This window comes from Hippichthys cyanospilos, chromosome 7 (genome assembly GCF_059441005.1).
Source record: "Hippichthys cyanospilos isolate Australia breed blue-spotted pipefish chromosome 7, RoL_Hcya_1.0, whole genome shotgun sequence".
NCBI classification, from domain to species: Eukaryota; Metazoa; Chordata; class Actinopteri; order Syngnathiformes; family Syngnathidae; genus Hippichthys; species Hippichthys cyanospilos.
Genome location: NC_142375.1, coordinates 20198363 through 20209470, shown reverse-complemented (window position 1 = coordinate 20209470; position 11108 = coordinate 20198363). Strand labels below are relative to the sequence as shown.

The 11108-nt window shown below is 42.2% G+C and overlaps 1 long non-coding RNA gene across 1 annotated transcript; it reads left to right on the top strand.

Annotated features, from left to right (window-relative positions):
- Positions 1–2229: 2229 nt before the first annotated feature.
- Positions 2230–9570, top strand: LOC148421538 (uncharacterized). Its single transcript, XR_015866200.1, has 3 exons — positions 2230–2479; positions 2942–3081; positions 9208–9570. It is a non-coding gene; the product is annotated as an uncharacterized LOC148421538 (long non-coding RNA).
- Positions 9571–11108: the final 1538 nt, after the last annotated feature.

Below are 11108 nucleotides of genomic sequence, written 5' to 3'. Positions count from 1 at the left end.
AGACAGATGGGCCTCGGAGGCGAGCGGCTCCTCTTTCGCCTTCGAGATAGATGGCCGCCACCCTCCGCGCGGACGCCACCGAGCTTTGTGGCGGCTCAGTTTGCCATTTCAGTTGTGAATGGAGCTCAGCATTTGCGTGTTGTGTTTACATTAGGCAAATTATAGGAATACTTTGAGTGCACACGTTTTTTGTTTTATTACACAGACCTACAGCTACCCCCTACCCCTAACTCACAAATGTTAATTATAGCTATGTGCTGGCATTTGATAGATTTTTTTTTTTCATGCGTTGTATTAATAGGACTTGACTGTGATGGCACTTAAAAGAAGCATAAGATAATATGTGTATCTAATATGTATTTGTCATAGTTTTTCATGCATTTGTATAATTTATTGATTCGTCGGCTTGTCCACAAACAAGAGACACGAGTTCTTCGCATTGATGTTTACTGAGGTCTTGCGCACATCTTTACACGCTTTGTCCTCACTTCCCTCCAACTTTTCACACCGTGGAACTTGCAAACATAAAACCGACGTTAGCAACGCATAAAAACACATACATACCACTTTGGGTTGATGTAAACAAACCTCGGAACACTTCCTCTTGAATTACTAGTTAACGGTCCGTTAAGTCAAATAAATTGCAAACTAGCGTCCTGTTGCGGCTGACGTTAGCATTGTTAGCACACTAGCATAACATACAGGAAGTACTTTGCCTACTAAGCTCAATATTATCCCAAAATTATTATTATTGCTCCTGTGGACTTGTAAATAATGCCTAGATCACTGGAAATACATAAAATATTATACTTAATATTATACATATTATTATATGTAAATGTATCTATTTATTCATTTATTTATACATATTTTTACAATGTTAGAAATCAGGATGTGCACGAATCATTTTTGAGTAATAGTTTGGTGGCTGAAAACGTAATGAATCAGAATTTTCCCATTTAAATGTAAAAAAATGTGCCATTGCGTATTTGGGTGGCGTGTCATATTTCTTTAGCGTACCACTAGACAAACATCGTGAGCCACTTTTGGTACTCGCACCACACTTTGAATGTCTCTGATTAAGATGAAGCAAAAAATAAATAAAAAAAACTAAGTGCCATTTAAGATCCTGAGATGCGCTAAGAAAATCACAAATACCCCCCACTAAGTGACTGTATTTTCCGCTAGCTCACTCGGGATTTTAGCCGCCCCTGCAACATGTCCGCCTCACAGCATGAGGCTGCATGTTAAGTGGATTTACCGCAATTAGAATCGCCATCAAAATTTATTGCACGCGCTCATATATTTCAACATTCTTCCCCGGTTATTATTAGAGACACTTTGCGCCAGGCACAGCGGGCTGTTAATTATCTAGGATGTAAAACCATTCACGTCGATACGAGACGCTCCGAGCGCCAGCCGCCACTTTGATGTTGTTGTTGTTTTTAAGAATGTTGCGTATTTTAACCACTTCCTGCTTTGCAACCTTCTAAGTCTGTTGCTAAATTCTGAATATAAATCTTGCCTGTATTTGTTTGTGTGTATGGGGGGGTGCAAATCGTATTCCTCCGAGTACAAGTTTTTTTTCCCTCGTTTTCAACCCCCATTTTGGAGTGGTCCACTTATAATCGCATAACTCAAAACCAGACCAATTTTCTGTGTATCTGTGTTTGAATAACATTAATTCGAATGAGAAATAAGTAATATCATGTGGGCGTGGCTTAAAATGATTGCAGGGGTTCCTCGGGTTACGACGGTCTCGATTTACGATGTTTCGAGGTCATGAACGCGCTCGGTAAATAATTGGGCATCACCGTGATAGTGAAATTAGATGTTATGAAGCGGTCTAAAAACGGTGAAATGACAACAAATAAGTCGCTATGCGCAAGAGAGACAGTTTGAATGCTATGTTCCATTTTTGGGTATTGTTGACTTGTGATACATATATATAATATAAATGTATAAAATTACAGAACATCGTGAATAAAATATAAACAGTGGACTCCTGTTCAACGACATCCCTATGGTTAATTCAACTCATGACGAGACCCGCGACGTTTATTTTTGTCACATCTTTACGCCATTTCTATTGCCTTGCGACACATCCAAGATGGCAGTCGGTGTGTGTGTGCGTGACCGCCATGTTGGATGTGTCCGCGCTCATACGTCTATACACGCTGCATCGCTTACGTCACGACAATGCTAGTCGACAAACACGGTCAAAATGGCCGCATGCTAAAAAGTGGATCATGTCTTGAGTGCTTAGAATAACGTATTTATTGTGCATTTTACTACTTAATTCAAACTTTAATTGGTTAGCCATGTTCCCAAGATTGCTAGCGATGTTAAAGAGAGAAGTAAGAAGATGATTTATATGGAAGCTGGAGATAATCAAGAAATACGAAGGAGGCTAAGCTAGCTTAGCCTAGGCTAGGCTACGCTCACTAGTGAATATGGCCATAACAAGCGTCACTCAAAGGTAAATAAATCTTTTATAAATTTTTATTTATGATGTTGTTAAATTGTCTAAATGCATATTACATATACGTAGCACCTACTATACTATTTTGAGACCAGTTTTTAATATGTACATACAATTTGGATGTCTTTAAAACCTGATGCTTTAAACGCATTAGCTATTTAACAGTGGTTTGGATTGTTCGCCATACGGCGAATTCGCCTTACGAGTCCAACCGCAGTACGCATTAATCTCGTAAACCGGGGGCCCACTGTATAATGTAAAAAAATAAATTTGATGTACCTTTGGAGTGACGTGACTTGAGCTAGTTTCTGCCATATCCCCTTGTGTAATTTATGTATTTTTGACCGAGAGTTTAGCTTCTTTATAGTTTACAAAAATCGTCGTTGTTCTTGAAACATTTTTTTTGGTTTTCTCTTCATATTTTTCCCCACCTCGTTGTCTTCCTTTGAATTTCTCTAGGCTGTGTCCCCTTTGCTGAAATCCATTCCTCACAAATGGCTGAACGTCAAGTTAGCCGACGAGCAGCCCCATTGGGTCTCATCAAAACGGAGCCGCCATTAACGTGACCTTATTGGACGACAACCGATTGCCTCGTTAAGGTCAGCTGTGGTAACCCGAAAGCTGCAATCAATAATCATTATTTCGCCGCCATTTTACGATAGACCTCCAATCAAGGAGTCGACTTGGTTTTTTTGCTTTTTGGAGTAAAGGGGGATAAAAGGAAAGCGAAACCAAATCCCGCCAAAGCCCTTCTGGCCCCTTAATGTGGCTGAGTGCGGCGGAGCCATTTCTCAGTATTTTCCGCGCTAAAACGTGATCTGATGCCTCCTCGTTCAATGAGCCCTAAATGAGCCTTTTGAATTCCCATCAGCCAGCGCGCACGCATTTTAGATGCCTTACGGGAGCTGCCATTTTAGCCCCGCGCTAATGATCCGCCAGCGCGTCGCCGCTGCCGCTAACGCGTATAAACGCCCGCCCCACCCCCACACCTCCCCCCTCCCCGACCACTCCTGTTTCCACAGTGATAATTAAGCCATCAAAGCGTGCGAGCGTGCCCATCCCGTGTCTCCAAGGTGAGAATGTGGGCTCACATGTCAAGTGGAGCGCAGCCACCCGTGTGGCTCTTTAAAACGGCGGCACAGGGGACACGCGGGGGCCGCCTGTGTGTGTTGGTGTGTGTGTGGTGGCAGCAGCTGCAGGCGAGAAGAGCGCCGGTGTGACGTCAGCCGGATGGCGGATAGCTGCCATCAACAGGCCCTTAAAAAAAAAAAAAGGCACAATAGCCCAAATGCGCGCTTATGTTGGACGATATTATTTGCGCCAATTTTTTTTTCATAAGATTTTTATTTTTCATAAATATACAAAATCTTATTTCGGTTGATTTGACACAAACTTTTGTTTTTTAAAAAAAATCAACAAAATTATTACTTTTTTGTTTATCATTTAATCCAAAATCTCACTGAACAACCCAATGTTTTTTTTTTCAAAACAACTCATTTTTTCCCATTTGAAGAGATTTTTTTTTTTTTTTTTTATTAACAGAATCAGACTCTGGGTCAATTTGACCCAACTTTTATTTTTGCTTTAAAACTTGACCCAAATGGTGACTTTTTGATTTATTCATTCTACCCTAAATCTTCATTTAACTCCACTACCCACAATGCGACCCAATTTTTAGGGTTGTTTTTTCAAACAACCCATTTTTTTCCCATTTGATCCAAACTTCTCCTCCTAAAATTGACTCAAATGGGGATTTTTTTTTTTTTTTGGGGGGGGGGGGGGGGGGGGTATTATCGTATTTTTTGGACAATAAGCTGCAACTTTTCCTTCATGATTTGACCCCTGCGGCTTAGGGTCCATTGCAGCTTATCTGCGTGGATTTGTCTTTTTTTTTTTTCTCAAGCAAATGTTCAAGGTGTCAAATTATGAAACAAATATGAATTGGAACTGAAAAGATGTGAATCAATATGCTCAAAAAGAGTTTGTAAAATATATTATTAAAATTATTAAAAAAAATGTCTAACTTGTATAAGATCTTGTATAAAAGTTTGTGATGTGTTCATTCAGACTGTTAGTTTTTTTTTTAATTTGTTTTTTTACAAAAACTTCCATATACTTTTTTGCGTAAATATCTGATCTTATGACCTGCGGATTATGTCCAATGTAGCTTATCCATGACAAAAACAGTTTTTTGTTTGTTTGTTTTTTTGAATTTTTTTTTGCTGCGGCTTATATACCCGTGCGGTTTATAGTCCAGAAAATACGGTAATTTAACCCCAAAACCCCTTGCACAAGTCAATTTTGTGTGTCGTTTTTTTTTAAAGACAACCCGTTTTTTTTTCCATTGGTGGAAGATATTTTTCCGTGATAGAAAATGAACAGGATCTTGCGCCCTTGTTGGTATTCCGCGCGTAACCCAGCGCGCTTATCCTGACACGCTTAAACCTGAGGGAGGTAATTACGGGTGCTTCTGAACCCGCGATGGAGGCGCTAATCAGTAGGCGTGCACGTTCATTTACGTTTGCAACCCGCGCACTCCCTTATCGCCCGTTACGGCGTCAAACCCCGTCGAGCGACCTTTCCCAATCAACAGGTAATGCGTCTAAACATGTCCTAACAGCTCCATCACGATGATTGATACCACGCCACCGGAGAGTTGTAATTATTCTCGCCGCGCAACGCCTGGATAACGAACCGGCGTGAATTAACGTCGGAAAAGGTCGAATCGTGGTCATTTCCCGCTACGGCGGACGTTGATGAGCGCACTTCCTGTTACAGCCCCCCCTTCCCGTACAGTTTGCGTTTATTAAAAAAAATGAAGGTCACCGGAGCGATTAATTGGTGGCTGCGGGGAGATGATGATGTGCTGATAATAAGGGGGGAGGGGTTGGGGAAAGGGGGTGGAGGGGGGTAGGGGGGCAGGTTAGTGGCCACCGGTCCTGGAGGAGAGAGATATAACCTTTTTGTCTCGGCGACGGGAGATATACGAGGCGGGCGAGCGGCGAGGATTATACACCGGGTTTTCGTAGCGAGATGAGGAGGATGGAGGAAGACGAGGGTGGGGGTGGAGGCGGTGATGGCTTGGGGGGGGCAGCTTGTGACCGTAGAATAATTTCAGCCTCTTTTCCTCCCTGGAGACCACACGCCGTCTGAGCCAACCTGCACACACACACACACACACGCACACACACACACACCCTCCCCACCCCCCTCTTTCCCCCTCGCCTCCAATCCTTTAACTGCCTGCCGACGCCGGATGTCTCTTCTTCTCCGCCTCAGCGTGGTAGGGTGGCGGCGGCGGCGGCGGGGCTGCGGGAGGGAGAGTGTGTGTATGTGTGTTTGCGAAAGGAGGGGAGGGGGGGCAGATGCAGGTGGAGCGGAGGCGGGGTGTAAGGAGAGAAAGGAGAGTCAGGTTCCTGTGCTGTGCTGTGCCGCTGCCGTGGCTAAGTGCTGCTGCAAATCATTCCCACATTAGGAATACGGGCAATTAGCGTCGCAGCAGGGGCGCATGCGCACACACGCACGCATACACACACACACACAAAACAAAGGGCCTTCTTCCATCAGCACTGGTAAAAACAAAAAGGGATGTGACCTCCTCAAAAGGTATTGAAAAAAAATAGGTCAAAAATATGACCTCAAAGTGCTAATTTATGCACGTTTCTCATATGCGGCCAGAAAATAAGTCGAGCATGGGAATAGCCCCGTGATTAATTTTTCCCTTTGAAAAATTGAAAGGAGGGGCAATATAAACAGCGCAAATGCGGGTACATGTAGTCTTGAGGTACGTGAATACAGCCGGGAGGTAATATCGGTATTTTGGAGTATCGCCATGTGAAGTGACAAATTATGCGTATCGCAGTACGACTTTTAGTTTCCAATGTATCGCGTTTCATTTCTTTTAGATGCCCTATTTTCATATTATTTCAATTATACAAAGTATTTGGGAAATAAATTATAACCATCCATTTTTTCTTGGTTTTAGTTGGATTACGTTTAGTTTCCAATACATTGAATCATTTTTGAGATGCCCTATTTTCGCTATCATAAGAGAAAAAAAAATGCAGAATATCTAGAAGACATGTTTTAATTTCAAAAGAAAATGAACAAAAGCATTACACCAGTGTTATTCAAGTCCCACACATTTACTGAATTTTCCGCACAATAAGGTGCACTTAAAAGCTTTTTTCTTCTTTTAAATGCTTGATTTGTCTTGGCGTCGATCTAACAGTTTAGTAATGTAATGAAGAGGTATTTTTTTTCCCTATTCTTCAAATAGTAGTTTCCACAAATCATCTTCATTCAGAAATTCTGATTGAAAGGTTTGACTGACTTATCTGATTGTTTTGTTGACATTCCCTTTAGCGCTGCTCCCTCTAGTGGATACATAAGGCAACCTCAGCCACTACTGTAGCTTCTATTCTATGCGCCTATATGCGAAAACATTTTTTAAATGGGCTGCTCGAGGAAGGTGCGCCCTATAATCTGGTGCGCCTTATAACTTGTAACTCTTTATTGAATTAGCTGATTGGCACGATAATTTTTTTTCAATTGCTAACAGTTCGGGTTTTAAAGTATATTTAACATTATACTTGTCCTCCTTATTGATAATTTCATCAAGTTCAGTCGACCGGACTGAAAAGCTCAATGGGCCGTAGTTTGGTATAGATTATGCCTTAGTAATCACACTACCAGCAGTGTGCCTCTCCTTGGCTAAAAGACTGCAAGAATGATGAAGGCTAAATATGGTTTATGAAATGGTAAATGGTTATATAAAGAGTGTGGCTATAATCTAAAAAACAAAATCCCCACGTCTATGTCAAGTGTAGGGATCCGTACACAGGCAAGGTTAGGAAAAAAAAACGGCCCAAGCTGCCGTTCCACCTTAAGAACGCCACCTTAAAAGATTATCTCGGTTATTTCACCGCCACTGAGCCGGCACTAATAGTCCGAGGCAGATATTGAAGAGCAGCTCGCGCGCTGGGGCCGCAGAGATCTATTAGAAATTCCCATCTACGCGCCTCATACATATTGATTTCTGACACCAAGCAGCAATGAAAGGCCCGCGGGGAATAATATATTTAGCAGGGTTTGCAGTGAGCGGGTCACAGAGTGCATAAAGATTAGCCGCGCGGGCCCCTGACAGGACGAGGCGGGAGCCCAAATTGTCGACAGGCGAGCACGCCGTTTGCGAGGCGCGCACACGCACACACTCACACAACACGCACACACACGCAAACACCTAATAATGAGATTCAGTGCCCTGCGCAAGACAAACTTTCGCTATATGTTGCTCAAAAAGGCAAACTAGCTCAATTTTGGTAAACTTGTTTAGGAACATAGGAGATTCAAAATATTAGGGACGCTCATAGATCGATGAAGTCCACTTTTACACCATCATGGAAGACAGTAAACATGCACCAAACAAGCATGTTTTTGAAATGTAAGACGACACCAGAGTAGGTAAAGGAAACTCATACAAACATGCAGAAGAGCATGCAAATTTTGAAATTGGGGGGGTCACCAAACTGCAACTTTGGCTACACAATTCTTCCCTAAAACGGCTCACGCTACATTGTCAAGTTTAATGTAAAACTAAATGTAAAGAAAAAAAATATTAAATGTTGTGTGTGTGTGTATATATATATATATATATATATATATATATATATATATATATATATATATATATATATATATACAGTGGGCCCCCGTGTTACGAACTTAATCCGTTCAGCGGCTACGCTCGTAACTTGAACTGCTCGTATGACGGGCAATCCAAACCTATGTTAATTAGTCAATGCGTGCAACGCGTGCAAAAACCTTAGGTAAAAACGTCACGACTTTATACACATATTAAAAATGAGTAACATAATCTACTGTACAGTTAAATTAAATAACATACACAAAGGAAAAATGACATTTACCTTTGGGGCGACGTGACTTGAGCTGGGTGGAGGCGGAGGGGAGCGGAGACCAACCCGCAGAATTTCTTTATTTATTTTCTTAAACGGGAACTTTTCTCAAACTAGAACATATCACCGGCGATTTCCTTCTCTTTAATCCATAATAGAAGAAGCCTCTCAATTTTGTTGTCGATCGAGGTCCGTCCCCCGGCAAGGAAAGTCTTGCCCTTAGAAGGTTATTTGAATAAAATAACTTTTTTTTTGTCCATTAACACTTCCAAAAACAAGTAGTACAGGAAGTGTGATGTACAGGAAGAAACAGGCTTTATTTAAGTACAGTAAAAATAGTTCTTATTTCTTTTCGAACAGAACAATTAAAAGTTCAATTAAAAGCAATTACAATTTTCCCATTTAAGTTTGTTTGGGAATGTGTAACTAGCATAAGAAAGTGAACGACAAACATCATTAAATCTTTAAATCTAGTATTACTTATGGCTAATATCAGCCGGACAAATCGGGCAAACATTGATTGTATTTTTTCACATTTTCAATTTTTCATTTTTCTACATATAGCAGTTCTGCGTAGCAAAAAGGAGCAGCAGGCTGCCCATCGAATTATCGCAATGCACAAACTGTTTAAGCTATTATGTTTTTCTCATCGAAAAACACATTGCAAAAAATTTTGTGGTGGTGGTTTTCCGATCAATGTAACAGATTAAAATCATTCCCATTCATTTAAATGGGAAACAATGACTTGAGATCAATTCAGTTTATGAGTCAGGGCAGCGGCGTTTTTTTCTTTTTCCATGATTTCCTCAGGGGAGCGTCTGCGGCGTTGCCGCCATGTTGGCTCGAGCGCGGCGGAGGACGGCGCCGAGGCGCTGACCTGCGGGATTGAACGATGAGCTTGTCCAGGTGAAAGGCTAATTGCTCGGAAGCGTGCGAGAGCGGCGCCCGACTCCTCCTCCCTCCGCCTCCTTCCACTCTCATCCATCCATCCTGGCCCCTCCATCTCCTGCATGGCCCAGCGCCATTGCCATTACCGCCGCTTGTGTTTTTTTCCACCGCCCTCCCCCCGTCGCCTCTAAAGCGCCACTCGGCAGCCTCTTCACAAATTACAATCGCTCAGGGTTTAGGCAATTGGCGCAAATGGCGGGCTGCATGTAAGGATTGCAAAGGGGGGGGGGGCTGTTAGGGCTGCAGGGGGAGCCTTGGGTGAGAGGGTGGCAGGGGCTGGGGGGGTACTGGAATTAAATTACCAATTCAATGGCTGAAGCGGCGCGTGACAGCGACGAGGCGTGGACATAAGATGGTGATGAGGCCACAAGGATGCGCCGGTTCGCTTCGGTGTGCCAAGATTTGCCCGACGATACGCACTTTCCATCGCAATATTTTTTTATTGTCTTAGTAGATTTGGGCAACTCCCTCTGTAAAGAATTTGGCTTTGAACGCATCATGATTTAAATGAAATTTAACCCTTGTGTGGTAGTTTGTCCCATCTTTTGATCTTTACATCAAAGGTATTTCACTTTGAAAGCAGACTAGGGAGCTGAAATTTCACCCGGATGGTAACAACATGGCACGACCAAAATTGTCCACATATATATCATTTTGTCCCAGCATTTGCATCCTAGCCACACATAAATGGCATCGTTGGAAGGGCCAGAATGTCCTCAATTGAGGGCACTAGGACTTAGTAGGGTAGCTGTTTTTTTACAGATAGTGTTTGGCTAAAGGAGGGTCTAAAAATGGCTGGTACTAAATGAATCAAGTACTCAAGTAATCCATTACTTTAAAGGGTAGTGTGCAAGATGTAGGCAATTTTTCATTACGGACAGCAGGGGGTGCTGCAGGTGCTGCATTTACCATTGTCCATAGCTATAACAAACAAGGCCACCTCCGGAGAAGTGCTGCCCCCCGTGTAATATAATTTGATGATAACTAGACCGATGAGTATTTTTAAAACATTTTGTTGGTCTTTAAGAACACATTCATTTGCAAGTTTTCGAAATTTAAATTCATTTAATTATTACTTTTTAAAGAAAATCTTACACACTGCCCCTTTAAGTAATCATATACGTTAGTACTTACCAGTAATTACCAAAAAAAACAAAAAAACAAAAAAAAACATACCATGACACTTAATTGCCCAAAGTAATGGGCTTTTTTAGTACTTTTCTAGTAATCACGTATTTTAGTACTTAAGTACTTAAAGCATTTGATTACTTGAGTACTTCATTAATTTAGTACCAGCCAATTCTGGAGCCTTTGTTAGCCAAGCACTTGCATAAAAGTGAAAGAAATGTTAAGGAATACCTGTGATTGAAAGTCTAGCTCTTTACAAAAAAAAAAAAAAACATTAAAAAAATGTGTTTGGGATTCATTAATGGGACGCCCCCCCACCCAAACCCCCCAAAAAGCTATGCAGCTAAGCTCATTGGGATGTGTGTTAGCGTGTTGTTTTTTTTTTTTGCATTTCGGCAGGAAAGCGCTTTAGGGACGGCCGAGCACAACAAGACGACGAGGCGCTCGGATGGTTTTTCTGGCAAATTAGCATGCGGGCGGCGCGACGCGGCGCATTTAGCACTTTGCGATTGAGTTCAGCGGGGGCCTCGCCCAGAAGGTCCCTGGAGGCCACGTCAGCGGCGCGGTGGGCGGGAACGCGCTGTCAAAATTAGATAATAAAGCACCGCCGCTCTGGCGGATAAATGCGTGCGAGA